Raw genomic sequence first — 15448 nt, forward strand, 5'->3', positions numbered from 1 at the left:
GGGGTAAGCTAATAGGGATGGGAATTATTCTGTGATGGCTGGAGGGATAAGAGAAAAAAGGGAAGGAAAGTCGCTGCTGAAATTGAAAGCCGATTCCCTGCGCTGGCTCGAGGCAGTGCTCTGACCTGAGGTAACTGCCCTTTTGCCAGAGACACAGGCAAAGTTCAGGGCACAGGGAAAGCTGCATAAATAAGAAGTCTTTATAAGGGGGATGATCCCGCTGCTGCAGGACGCGCCTGCCCGCTCTGGACACAGCCTGACGAGGCAAGGCCAGCTCCCCATAGCCACCAGCAGCAGGCACGGCTCGGGTCAGCCTGGACCCACTGCTATGCAGCTGTGCAGGGGCAGCTGTAGGGCTGTACCTGAGCAGGAACTGTGCCAGGCTAGGCCATCCTACAAGATCCCGAGAGCCTGCCTGCTCACCCAGGCAGCAACACCATTGTTCAACATCTGCTGCAGCAAGCTCCCCAGGTCCTTCCAAGAATGTTAGCAGTGGGAAAACCAGCTTCCACGAACAGGAGGCTTTATTCAGAGAGGGCACTGATGTTTTTTATCAGTGTGTTCCCCTCTGTGCAGAGCACGTCTGGGAGATGCTGTGGTAAATGTATGGGCGGTTATTGCTGTTCTGCCATAAGGATTGCTTTTACACTGCTGCCATTGGTGGACTTGTTTGAGCTGTGGTTTTCTTAACCAGAATCTCCCATTGGCAAGATCCTGCATCTTTCCCCTCTAAATACTGGATGAAGTGAGCTTTGTTTTGCACCTTCAATTTGGCCTTGGGTCAAAAGAAACCCATATCTGTACCTGAAAGGGAAAGGCACCCTTCATATTAAGAGTAGTCTGCAACAGTAGTTGCATCTGTGAGGGACTTGTTGGATCCTTTCCACCATCTCCCACACACACTCCAGCATTGCACCGCCCAGGGCTCAGAGTCCCAGCATCAGGTTTGATTAGTGGCTTTTGGAGAGGTAACTGTGCTGAGACTGGAGTGTGTAATCTATAAACAAGTGATGCAAACAGAAGGAGCAGAGACTGCATACCAGCACCAGTTTCCTTTTACTTACTGTTGGGAAGGAATATTTCTGGGAACAAAGAACATCTGGGCTGTAGGCTGAACTGGGCTTTATATGATGAAGCTTGTAATACTGTCCCATCTGGAGAGCAGCTCCAGTGAGCTCTGTAGGGAGATAAGAGACAGAGTGAACCATAAATCCACTCCTTTAAGCATGACAAGTGTGTGCCTCATATTCCAAAGAGAGGAGGGGGAAAAGTAAGTGGAAACATTTTTCTCTGTGCTGAACACACGCAGAGCTCAAAAAAGTTTTGTCCCGCCGTAGTGTGATGGGAGGCTGGTAAGCATGGAGCACCCCCAGGGTGCCAACAAGAACAGTCAAAGGCTTTTCCTGCAGTGACAGCTTTATTCCCGAGTGACAGTCAGGCCTGGAAGGGAAACTCGGGAGCTGGGGGATGCTGCCACACACACAAAGCCCCTGTGCAGCTAGAGCTGGAGGCAACTAGCACCAGGGCAGGAGAAGGACCAAAAACTTCAGAGCTTCCACCTTGGTGGAGAAATTGACCTCCCACTTCTCAGAGCTTCTCTGCTGTTTGTTACTAATCATGATTTATGGCATTAGTAACAAAAGCCTTACGGATGTGGAAGGGCCAGGTGAGGAATCAAGCTATGGGCATGGAGGAATAGTACCACTGTTAGGAAAAAGAAAAAAAAAAAAAGGTGTATTATTTCCCCCAGCGAGCTATTGAGGTTCAAATGAGCTCTTGCAGTTTGTACTAGATGGACTGGCAGCGTGTTTCAAATATGCACCTTGCAGATGGCATGTGAGACACATGGCCCCAGTGATACTCCCTGCAGTGATCTGCCTCCCTCTCAGCAGTGTGGGCCCACACTCAGGCCACCCAGGTAACCCGTGTCTGGTGAGCACCTGTGTCAGCCAGCTTGGAGGAAGGTATAAATACACCCTCGTGTTTATCTAGGATTTCTCACTTATGGACTCCAGCTTTCAAATAGCCACCTCCTGGAGCAAGACAAGCAGGCAGCATCCTTGCTTCTGTCCTCCAAATTTCTCCTCCAATTCCTTTTTCCCTCTTGCTTCCTATGTTTTTCAGACTGTCTTGATTGATTATAATATTTAGAGAGGCGAACCTCTCTTCAAACTCTCTTTGCTGTGTTTAAAGAAGTAGATGATTCTAATCCACATCCAGATCTTTTGCGGACAGACTGCCACTGTTCATAAAAAATAATCATTTGCAGGGCTGCAAAACAGCACATTGCATGGCACAGTGCCTAGCACAGAGCTAAACTGCTCTACTTCCTACTGCAAGAAGCTTCCCATCAGAAAACACTGGATACAGGACTGATTGGGATAGTGGAGGCCAAAACAGGGAGAGAAGTGAAGGAGGAGAAGGAATGACTGGGACTGGGGTAGACACTGAGGCACTGCTCCTTCTACAGCCTTTGTCGGGAAGGATCACTCCCCTCTTGACTAGGGACTGGTTGTGGCACACAGGGAGAAAGATGAGTTGCCAGCATTTGAAAAAGAAAATATCACAAGGAAGGAGCTTTCAGGGAAGACTATCCTTGAGAAGTTAGTCAGAGGTGGAATCTGGGGCAGAGATATGAATGATGTCACAGGGACTGTATCATGATGATGCCTTTTGTGCCTTTGTGGACTTTGCTTCTGTGCCATTTATTAAAGTCATCCAGGTATGCCTGGACCCGAAGGAATGGAAAACTCTCAGCTTGCATGTCTGCCGAAGTGAAAGCTCTCATTTATTTATGTCCCAGAATTTGCTATCTGGATTGACAATTCAAGTTGGCAATAACTCAAGCACGAATTATCTTGGCTTTTAGTTGCTAAAACATAAGCAGGATTTAGCATAAAATGAGATTTGTGCTGGCCCATGACAGACGTGTCCCTAAAATGTATTTTCCTACAGAAAAAAAATACATATAATGGGAAAATGAGGAAACACACTTCTTCCCTGTAGAATGCTGTTCTCATCTGATCCATATCCCACCTTAGTCCTTCCTTGTGCCATCTCTCCCTAGTCCATGGCAGAAACATCAAAGATGTTTCTTGGAGCTGGCTTGTGTGTGCGTGTGTGTGTTTGTGTCAATGGCAGACAGGGAGACCATTTCAGACACAGGTTATTTATTAGAGGTTTAATATTGCTCCACATAGAAATTAAATGGAACAGCATTCAGACGTGCCATTAAAATTTACTGCTTCTTGCTATTTTAAAACCAACATAATCATTTCAAGTAACACTGATTAAGGTCTTGCAAGAAATGAAAAAAAAAACCAACATCAACTCAGGCATCACCATAGTGTCTCCACCTAATAGCTGCTTTATTAATACAAGTCTGGAAGCAGGAATGTCTTATGCTAAATTTATTTATTTTCCATTTACACATCATTCTTCTGCTGGTTTCTTTTCTAAAACATTTGCTTGATGACCACTTCCTTCTCAATAGATGGCCTGACTGTATAGCATTTAGTGTTTCACTCATATAAATATGTTCATTTCCCCAAAGGTGCAATTTTTTTCTCTATAAATTTGACTTTTGTATTTTCTTCTTAACTTGCTCTCTCTGGAATGAATATGCCTGAATGCACATATGTTCAAATGCGTGTACATGAAACACACACTCTGTCTCCCTCTTCCCTTCCTTTTTCTTTTATTTACACATGCATATATACCTCCTCCCAGTACTCCTTCATTTTATATGCATTCCTCTACATATGCTCATATATACAAGTGCACTTGAAGAACTTCTGGTTTTCAAACCAAGCTGGACTCTCCATTGTCCATGCCTTGAAACCCAGGAAAATTCTTACAAACTACTTAAGGTTAGAACTTTTGGACTGTTTTATTTGTGGTTTTGCAAATGAATGAATAAGAAGGCAGGAAATCCATATAGGGCTACATAGTAAGTGTATATTTGCCTTACTTATCCTGGTGTTTAAAATACAACAGATCACTTGGGAGCAACATTCAGTCTCCTGAGAATATATTTAGAACGTGCTGAGCTGCAATCCTTTGGTAGTGCCAAGCAAGAAGGCCTTGTTTATGTGATGGGATTAGGCCTGAAACTCAGGAGAAGGTAGGGATGGTGGTGGCCCTGAAAAACACCCTGAAGGCCAACTTTGTCATTCAATAATTATTATGTCATATGTGGGTCTTTACGAAGATCATCATATGGTGATCTGGAGTTTGTGGGTTTGATAAGGTGGATACATAAAGGCTGCATCTTACAATGTCAGGTTTATTGGCATTGCACCCATCAGGAAAATGTTGTAATGTACTCCTGCTGGATAAACATTAGGTTTTTTTTTCACATGCATTCTCTCAGTATTAAGGCAAAACGCTACTGGATTCACCACAATCACATAAGACTGGAAGAGAAAAAGAAGTGTAAGCCATAAGAAAAATGTAGCCTGGAGGAGGCTTTGAAGGATTATCCAACTATCTATTCCATGGGAAGGCAGGTTATTTCCTGGACATCCCTACAAACAGTTGGCCAACTGTTTCCATAAAAGCTGCAAAAGTAAAAGTTCTGCCACTTCCCTAGGCAGTCCATGGCTACACTTTGCTACCCTCACTACTGAAAGGTTTAATCCATTCAATCTCAAAATCATCACCACAGTCCTGCTCTATAGTATTTATGTTCCTGTTGGATAGGAACAGAAGAATTGGGAAGAACATTTGGAAATAGAAGGGAATTGAGAAATTAGAGAGTTTCATCTTGGCTGAAGGGCATAAGAGGAGGTAGCCCTGAGGAGGTCTGCCCAAGGCAAGCGTTTTCTGCAGTGAGGATACGTCAGGTGTTGATGAGGTCAATAGCTCCCCCAAAATTAGCTTTAGAAGTCATCACTAAAAGGAAGATAGTGTTTAGGATGGAATATTGACATGGTAATCTAGCTGTGTAGGTAAGTAGAGCTTCAAGGAGTTTAGATTCAGAAAGGTAATAAATGTTTTCCAAATGACTCCTGCTCTTCTACAGCTGGCATACCCTACTTGAGAGCTAGAAAAAGAGATGGGTAGAAGGCAGGTTACTATTCAGCGCTTCATTGCTTTCACTCAGTTTTTTCTTTTTCTTTTTTTTTTTTTTTTGGTAACTTTTTTTCCAAGTTTATAACCAACAAATTAAACCCTCACTTTGCCAGAAGTTGGATTTTTTATAAGTAAACTTGTTTGGTATTAACTGAAATGAAGGGTGCACCATAAGAACAGCTTCTACTTCCTTGGACAGGGTCAGACAAGCAGTAAATGCTGTCAGAAGCAGCCCTGGCTACCTGAAGACTCAGGAGTTTAGCAGTCATAATACGTTGGGAAGCATTTCCTTGCAGGATGCACAAAGGAGTCTGATGCTGGTTTATCCTGCCAGGTGTAACCTGGGGCCCTTTCTACAGGAGTAAGTATCCCCTGGGCTGATGCACCCCACACCTTGCACAAGGTAGGTAACCTATGACTGCCCTCTGAATGAGTGATGCAAATTGTGAAGAAGCTCAGTCAAGCTCACTTATCATCTTGTCCTCCCCTGAGTTCCTCTCTAGCCTGGTCTTTGCATTTCCTCAAACATGGATTGTATTGACTCACTCCTGACCTAAGAAGAAACATGTGCTTTATCCAGCATATTGATCTGGTTTACAAAAAAAAATCTTTTAGAAAACTATGGAAGCCTCAAATACTGGTGTCCTCTGCACTTCCCCACTGGAGCAAGTGACCTCCTGCCTTGGTCTCCCTAGTGACTAACAAAACAGGAGGTGCAGGCTGGGGACAAAGCAGCTGTTCAGGGCTGACTGATGCTAGTCCAAGGGTATGTTATTCATCTCAGCCTCCCTTCATTTTTCTGCACTCAGTAGAGCAAAATAACGACACTGCAGTTTGCATCATCCCAGGTATTTACAACATGATGTCTCAGAACCACAGCTGGAATGCCAGGTAATTTGGTGATTAGTTTGTCCTTCTAAATGGCACCATCACGCAATGATGTTGTGTTATGACTCTGCTCATTTTTAGCCTGCTCTGCAGCCCCAGCTTCTGGGATGTAAGTCAGATGAAGCCCCAGTGGATGATGGAATGGGTGGCAGCACTGATGTAGGATTATTTGTTGGGCCAACAGTGTGCCAACACATTCTTGAGGCTTTCCTTATTGAGAATTCTGATCATCACATCGCTGTAGCTGAAAATCCCAAAATACTTTGGTAGCATCTTCACCTATGTGTAAAAAAACTGCCTTTCCTCTCAGAAACTCTTCCTAGAGATCATTTTGTTTAACAAAGTAGCATTTTCAGACATACATATTTTAAAATGCGTATTCAATAAATTTCTTTCACATCTCTTTTTTTTCCTCTGAAGCTTGACACATGGGAATGGTGCACTGATCCATGGATTAAACTGAGTTACCTTGGCAAGCAATTGTACCTTGAGTGCCAAGATAATCAGGTCCAAGATGGAAAACCATGCATGCTAAAAAAAAAAGTTTGACTGACAAAGGCAATTTTGAAGAGATGTGCAGGGTAATGGGAAGTGAGGAGGAGAGCACTGGTTTACACTGAAAGACTTGTTATACAACTTAAACATTGTAAATGTTGGTTTTGCTTCACCACCCACTGGTGGTGGCCAAGATGAAATAGCCTGAGGAGGGTATTTAATACTTACAGTCATTGGAGAGCTCTGGGCCTAAGGCTGATGGGAGCAGACCTCTGTCTGCTGCTGAGAGTCCCCCATTGCCACCCAGCACACAAGCCACAGGAGCAGGTGCCATTAGAGGACTGTTTTGCCCCATGAGCCAAAGGAAGGGCAGTAACAGCTCTTCCTTCTGTATCTTCCTCAGCCTTCTTTATCTAACAGCTGCCTTCCTAAGGAAGAGTTCAGGGGGCATTTTCTGAAGAAATTCTCACATGCACATATACACACGCATACCTCTTAGAAAGTTCCAGTTTTGTCAGAACAATTGCAGTTGCAGGGAAGGGCTGATTTCAAAAGCTCTTCTGGTCTGAAGACCAGAACTTTGAGGAGAAACAATGGTCATACTATCCTATTTTGGCACATCCAGCAGGAAAAGGCAGGGGTTCTCCCACAGTTAATTGACATAAAATTAAAGTGAAAATCCAGGAGAAATATTTTGATTGACTGAATATGTGCTTGGTTTTCCTGTGGACTGTAGGCATGCAGAGTTATCAGAAAGCTTCCTCACCTCAGGACAGAAGGGCAGAGCCTATCCATGGCTGGTGCCCAGCCATCCCTCCCCACAGGCCCAGGAAACCTTGGCAGAATAAATCCTTACCTCTGGAGCATTCCTGGTGCTGACTTTACAAGACTGTTTACAGAACCATTGTTTCCCTTACACCACGTTTCCCCTACAGCATGTGAAGCCAAAGATATTGCCAGACCGGAGGGCCTTGTATTATTTTACCTTTAAGAATACTTTAGCCTTTGCTGCGAGCTCATCATCATTTCTCTTTGACTTTCTGCATGCATATACAAGGATCTGCTGCAGAATCACATGTCAAGGAAAGAAGGGTGATACTACCCTCAAGCAGTAGGAGGCCAGCCCATTGGTTTGTTCAGAGGGTTGAAATAGGACTTAAATGATGCTTTTGTTTTTCCTAAGTTTTACTGTACAGGCAAGGTGTTCATGACTGGAATAGAGCATGGGTACTTGGCTATATATGTGTATTTATTGTATGTATGTAAACATATATAGATATATATATACACACATACTCTTCCTGGGAGACTTCTCAGTCAGGGGCAAGGAGTGAATGGGAGCTGGATTAGCTGTTTTCAGTTTCTAAATTGCCACAGTCCCACAGGTGTCTAGTATAATATCTTGCAGTACTGGATAACCAGCACTTCTCATGCAGCAATTTCCAAGCACTTACAGTAAAAATAACAGAGTAGCCAGGCATGACCAGCCCAAGGGCCTGCCAGCCCACCATCCTGTCTTTGTATAGACAGCAGTGCAAAACCACAGAAATCTACAGTAATGGTTATAAATATTAATGGTATGGTGAAGGAAAGACATTTTGTAAGCACATGAAGAAATCTGTATCCCAATCCCACTAACCTGGTCAACAAAGTCAGCATAATTTGGAGTTCCTAATTCTCTCCTACAAGGGAGGAAAGAATTATCCTTCTAACTACATTTTTGGGGTAGTACAAAGGTGCAACAATATTGAGGTAAAATAGTTGAGGGAAGTCTAGAGACCAGGATATGTTTCTGTGAGCACAAGTAATTATGGCAGTACATTTTAAGAAGATAAGAAGGTTTGCTTAATAGAGGTGTTGCTAGACATGGTGCAGTGAGTTCAAGAAAAGTACTGATTTGACTGAATGGTTTTCCACATCCTACACATTTCTCACCATACCTTTTCCTTTACTAAAATCATAGGCTTTTCTTTTTCTCTCTCAATATGATAGTGAGACTTCCTAAGTAATGTTGGAATAATATCAAGACATTTGCAGCTTCACCAATATCAAATCTTGACATCCGCTTTTTTCAAGTGCCTCAGCCAGCAAGACGAGAGTTTGAAAAGCTGTCATACCACAACACAAACAAGTTTGCAAAGCAGTGACTCTGTGAGCTCTGATAACCCCTTGATGGTGCAGAAAGACCTCCAGACATTTCAGGACTGCAAACTTTTGAACACTAAATTGATGATTACCATTGAGCTTGACAATAAACTTGGCTGAATAACCCAGACCTCATTTCAACCCGCAGATCTTGGATCTCCAAATGACCTCTTGCCAGATTTACATCTGTTTCCTCTATGGGGAATGTGGAGTCTTTTTTAAACTCTTTGAGCTTAGTTTTTCTTCTCCTCTTGGCTTTGCTGCCAGATGATAAAGATTTAATTCATTTATTACCACTACAATCCATCTGGTTTTGAGCACAGAAGCAAGCTGAGTTTTCAGAGTAGCTTCTGTTCCTAAGGGAAAATTAGTGTCCTCACCTATCCTATCCTGCTTCTCTCTTGGGTACAAAATTTCACTAAATACTGGGGTCTATCCTTGCTCTCCTCATGCCTTCCATCTCACCTGTACTGTAGCATGGACTTGGAAATACATAAGGATGACCCTTATTCCCTTAATTCTTCAGTCCAGGGGACTCTAACATGGAAAGTTCCCATTTTATCTTCAGTCTTGACTGAGTTTATGCTTGCTTTGGTTTAGAGTGGTATGGGGATAGAGAGCAGTCCTGAGCACCAAAATTCAATTGCTGCAAAGGAAGCAGTGTGCTGATATTCCCTTTGGTAGCCCCAAGTTCCTGCTAACCTCCTTTACAGACAGTTTAGTGACAATATATTGACTCACAGGCAAAACCTGTGCTTGTAACAATTACAGTGGGCTTTTTTTTATGAGAACTAGGGTATTAGCTGGGCTGATGCATATTGCTGCTGTAGAAATTTCTTTTACAGTGCAGGTAATGCATAGGCTATTATTTACTCCCATTGTGCATTGTTAGAAAAAATATTACATCCCAAAACTAGCTTCTGTCCACTGATGTCTAAAGTAGCCAAAGCACTTCCCTTGCCCTCTAAGAGCTCTGTGATCTCTGGATGAAAGCTCCTAGATATATGCAAATTCTTCAGTCATACAAAAGTTCTCACTCAACAATTGTGGCACCTCTCTGTGGAACATCAAACTTTTCCCACTTTTTAGTACAGCTCCAGGGGCAGTATTTCTCTAGAATAGGATCACCCAACACTTTGAGGATTTACTGTGAGTTTTCTCTGATATTTGCAGTGCCTAATATCAGAGGCCTCTCTAACCAACGACAGGACTACCAGAGACTTCAGCGAGGTTATTCCATAGTAATCAGGCATACCAGAGATCCAGAAATTCTGATATTAATATTGAGCAAAGTGTATGGAAAAAACCATAGTCAGATATTTCTGACGAGACAGCAATGCCTCACAAATACAGTCAGTCAGGGTGTGTTTTTACCTTTCAGTTTATGTGCTCATTTCAACCATAGCTGTAGAACTTTCTGCAAGCAAAGTTGATACTGGGGGTTAAAGGTCAAAACTAACAATCCAGACACTTCTCTGACCAGGCTGCAAAAGCAATAGAGTCAAAACATGAGAAAAACCTTTTCAGTTCACAGCTTACCTGCTCCAGGGGTTTGCTAGGAGTTGGATTGAGGAGATAAAAGAGAGTGGGAGAAACCCAGGACTGAAGCTTGGAGCTAGAAAAAGAAACAACAGTGAAAAGGTCAATGTTCAGATGATGGTATCACATCCTCCTTTCATCCCTGCAGTTCACACGAAGGCCGGGATCCTTGCTTTGCTTTACTTTGGGGAAAACTCTTGCTTTATTTGTTCATGTTGAAGTGCTATCAGAGCTCAGTGTCTCAGTGTTGTGTTTTAATAACTTCAGTTTCCCTGGACCAGATACATATGAAGTCGGTTAGACGATTCTATAAACAATGGATCCAAGTCACGCAACGCAACATTTCTGATTGCAAGATAACCTTTCCAAGGGCGAAGTTAGCGAGGTGAGGGGTTGGATTCCTCAGCCAGGCACGTAGGGAGACCTTCAGCATTCAGAGCTGCTCCAGTGGGACAAGGTTCATCTCCTCTTGTTTTGGGGGAACAGCTCCCTGGTTTGTTTTTCTAGTCCCCAGTCAGCACACTGGGTGACTTTTCTGAATTCTGGCTGCCCGGAGCATTCTTTGTTGACAGTTCATTTAAGGAGATCTGCGCAGAATATTTTCCTTTGAAATCAGTTGAGAAGAGGAGTTACACTGAAGTTTTAGTGAGCGCAATAGCCTTCATTTTTATTTTGGAGTTTAAAAAAAGCGACAGTTGTGGGAAGATGTTTCCAAACCAAGAAATGGGAAGGTTCATTTAACATAGTATGGGAAAGGTCAGAAAGGAAAGGAGGATAGAATCAGCCAGATGAAGATTTTGGAAAAACCTCCTCTCAATGTCTTGCATTTGTAGTTATTTGTTGATGAAGATATTAGTCTCTAATGTCTTTTAAGGTAAACAAATACTCCAGGATCCAATATTAAATGTTTGTGAAGTTTGAAAATTTTTTTCTCCCCTCTCTCAAATCACCAACCTGTAGCTTTACCTTCACCAGCTGACGAGTGTGGTTAGTGCCACATGTGAAGGGGTCTAGCCTTTGCATTTATAAACAACACCACTTTGGCACCTACAAATACTCTAATTCTGTGTCTTGGCATGAAACCCATTCCTACTCTTAGGAAAATTCATCTCTGGAGTTTTTTTGTGTGCTTGTTGCTCTATGGCCACACATGCACTGAGTACAGAGCCACACAGGCTTTTTTTTCCCCTCTAGCAAAGTTTATACGCAAACCTATATATTTCATGAGATGATGATGTGATTTTGTTTGTGTTTCAAGCCCTCATATGATGGCGTTAACTTCGGATACATTTGTTGAGTGTACATCACAGTGAAAACAACCCTTCACTGCAGCAAAGTGAGCAGTTCTGAAACATGGACTTTATTCTTTAGGTACCAGGAGCAATCTTGTAATCATGGCATAGGGCTTCATGCTTCCCATAGGCTGCTTTGTTCTTTACTAATGAGTTCAGAGGAGAATGAATAGGGGAATTTGATCCGGTTCATAAAATTTAGGTCTTCAGTTCAATCCAAAGGTGTAGATACTCAGACCAGACATCACAGTTGTCATCCATTTTTTTATTAGTTATACCCATAAATAATATGGGTATATTATATATACCCATAAATAATATAGTAGATATTTAGCTCAACCTGCATCTCCATAACTCTCATCCTTTGTAACAAGTGGTATCAAAGTTTCATTTAGGGAGAGCAGCTAAAGGAGTGAGCTATCAAGTGGAGGCTAGACAGCAAACTCAAATTCTTAGTCTCTCCCAACACCCTTTAAAACACTCATTCACTTCCACAGCAAGGAAATCCTGGAACAGACGCATAGAATGGCTTCCCGATTCAAGGGGTGGTCTGGAGTAGGATTACAACCATGGAGTATTCCAGATCCTTTCTAGTCCCCAGCTTTATGTTTGTCTGACAGATCAGCAACCAGCTGATTGTCAGGTGTGGTGACAATTGCAAAATTCCTTTGGAGACAGCACATGAAGGCTACATTGGCTGCAAGTGGCACATAGTTGCAAGTGATTGCCTGCTGTGTTTTATCAGCTTCTCCTTTATGTTGTAGAGAAACAAGTTCATATTGCTCAATAGTTAGGATCTCATGCAGCTATCCTGGATGCACTGGATTATCAGGCAGTTCCATGCACAGACAGTCAAAATGGAACACAGTTTTAGCTGCACAGACTGCCCTTGTGAACTGGGCTGCTGTATTTTAGATCAGTGATTATGCTACTAAAGTCAATCACCAGCCCATCCCTCTGTGCATGTTGCTGTCTGTCTGCTTTTCTATACAGAAAAGGAGCTAACATCTCACATATGCTTTTGGAAGATTTGTTTAATTAAGCAAAAATTAATTGACATAATGAGAGTTCACTTAGAGTTTCCAGTGGCTTACATATACACATATAAAGCTGGGTTTTGGAAAAGGCTCTGGCTGAGTATCCTGGAGATCTGGATTCAATTCTCAGCTTTGCTGTAGGCTTCCTGTTTAACCCTAGGCCAGTCATGCAAGGACAGATCTGTGAGGTATCGAGGTATTTGGTTCCTAAATGTTTATTGATTTCTTCTGTAATCAGGGCTATGGTGCCTTTCTGCTTCATTTTATCCACCTGTAAAATGGAAATAATTGAGGGTCTCTTCATACACTGTGGCTAGAGGATTTGTTTCAAGCAAAGGATACTTCTGACTGTGCATCAGCAAGAAAAACTGGGTCTTGATCTCAGTTATGATCTTTTGAGTATTACTGTGCTGTGAACAAAAATAGTGCAGAGACAGTGACATGCACACTGACACTTAAACTAACACACACTCTATTTATTTGTTTGTTATATTTTTTTCTTGGAATACTTGCTGTACATTCCCCCTAGCTATGATACTGTGCTCCAACTGCAATGATTAACAATGGGAAGATTTCTGACCTTTTGTCCTGACCTAATATTAACTGAATGGATTATTTTAGCAAGAGGAAAAGTGAGTTTTTCCACTTCCTTCTCAGTTTAAGCCTTGTGTAACAGTCACTGTCTCTGTTGGACTTTTTCCGCTTTCTGTCTCCCCCTTTTTCTCCTCCCAGCTTTTTGCTGAGCCAAATAGTCTTTTCCACATGACATTATGCTCCATTGGTTTATAGTTTTTTTGTTTAAAACCAGTATCCAGAATTCCCAGTAAGCATTAATTATTGCCTCAATTATGACACACAATGTTTTTTTGGGTGAAATGAAAGCCACCATCATCAAGAATTCATGACCAGCCCTCTCGGCAAGGACCAGTAATCTACCGGGTAGACATTTTGGAAAGATACTTCACTCCATAAGTCATTGTATTGATTAAAAGCAAAATAGGGTTAGCTGTGTTAAAAACAAAACATTCTGTAGCTTTTCCAAGTTAATTATTCAGCCACAGAGCCATTTTACCACCCAGGAACTGCATTCACTTTCTTCTTGAATTCTAAAGGAAATGGTTTTTCAGGCCCTTTGCATTTGCCATCTCCTGGGCCAGGCTGGCCAAGATGAACTACAAAAGCTCAACATAAAATGCCTTGCCCTGGAGGACCCTCATTGCCAACAGTTTTTCCCATTTCTTTGCAAAGACATTTGGAATGATCCACCATTCTCCAGTACTCAGCACATCCATTGTGATGTGGGATTTCCCAGGTTGCTTCCCCATACTAGAAAAAGCCTCTGTATACTATTTTTTATTAATGTGCTGCAGCCCCTGAACAGGCTGACATGCTCAACACTGTTTTGTCCCTAATCACCTTAAGCTTCTAGGAAGAATAAAAAAACAGGTGCCACAGCAGGTTCAAGTTTTTCTTCCTTCATCTTCTATCCCCAAAGGGTTTTAAAGATGTGGCTGAGCTGCTCCTCAGCAGGGACCTGGCCTGCTGTTCAGTCCTGCTGGATTTCAAGCTCTTCTTGCCAGACTGCCCTGGTGCTGGTTCAAACACATGTCATCACATGCAATATGGACACAATACCCTCATTCCTACAGGCTCCAGGACCCAGCAGAAGAAAGCGCAGGCAGGAGATCAAACATGGAAGGAACAGAAGACAGAGGAGCTGCTGTTGCCGTCTGTGTCTGGAATAGAAAAATGAACACAAGGGAAGAGACAGGGTAGTGGGATAATTACTTTCATCCCAACTTTATTCCCACAATTCCCAACAACTTTTGAAGCCAATTTTCCTTTAATAAAATATACTATTAGTGACTCAAGTAGAAGCCTTTTGTGCAAGACAATACTCAGCTCTCCAGATGGAAATATTTTGTATTCTTCACAATATACATATATGTATATTTATATACATAAATTGAGCTGTGAGCATAGCCTGTATTACCCTATTTTTCAAATCAAGTAAGTTATTTCAAAATATGTTTAACATACTTCATTTCTTTGAAACTAATTCTTTCATAGCTCTCCCGCCCCTTCTAGCTCTCCCTACCCCTCAAAGACAAACACAAGCCAAACAGCAACAACCATCATTTCTGGAAGCCATTCATTTGCTATTTCTGTTCATCAGAGCTTCAGAGTGAAGGAATTTAAAGAGCTACTGATGCCTTTTGTTACTTGGCATATATATCCAATATTGTCTTTCAAGCAGCTTAGACACATCCTTCTTCTCTTTCTTCTTTAACAGCCTGTCAAAGAAATAGGCCTAATTAGTTTATTGTGGGTTTGTGTGTGAAGAAGTTATTGAGGGAGTGCCAAGTCAAAAAGTCAAACACAAACTGATTAATTTTCACAATGCACCCCTCTGAGGTGGGGAAGTTCTGACAAATCCACTGAGTGTTCACAGTTATCCTGTGTTCTGCTCACAGAGGCTGGGAACCATATGGAAAGCAGAGCGCTGGCACCGCAGTTCCCAGTTCCCAAAACTCACACTCCAGGTGCTGGGGCTGATGCTGAACCTCAATGCCCGCTGGGAGCTCAGCCCACCAGAACTGTCACTTCCTCTTCTTCCCCTGCCAGAGACACCTCATATCAGCCCTTCCTTGAGGTCAGCTTTTTGGACACAGCAGAATATACACGGCTTAGGAGTGCGACACAATAATTTATTGGATTACAGACTAGACAGCTGGGGTTTGATAAGCTATTAGGCTAAGCATTGGTGTGCCCATCACCCTGATAGGGCACCCAAATCCTGGCTGACCAGGCAGACACCAGTCAGGAGCAGCTAGTTTGGCCTCTGCAGCTCTTGGGAGCTACCTCCTCTGATTGCTCACTTGTCATCTTCCCCTGGCTCCACTGGCACCAACAATGCTGACTTCTCCATACAGGGCCACTGCAGTTCCTCATAAGCCTTCATGGGGTTTTGGATTTTTT

This window comes from Manacus candei, unplaced genomic scaffold, assembly GCF_025592945.1.
Source record: "Manacus candei isolate 608988 ecotype Guabito, Panama unplaced genomic scaffold, ASM2559294v1 h1tg000033l, whole genome shotgun sequence".
In the NCBI taxonomy this organism is placed as follows: Eukaryota; Metazoa; Chordata; class Aves; order Passeriformes; family Pipridae; genus Manacus; species Manacus candei.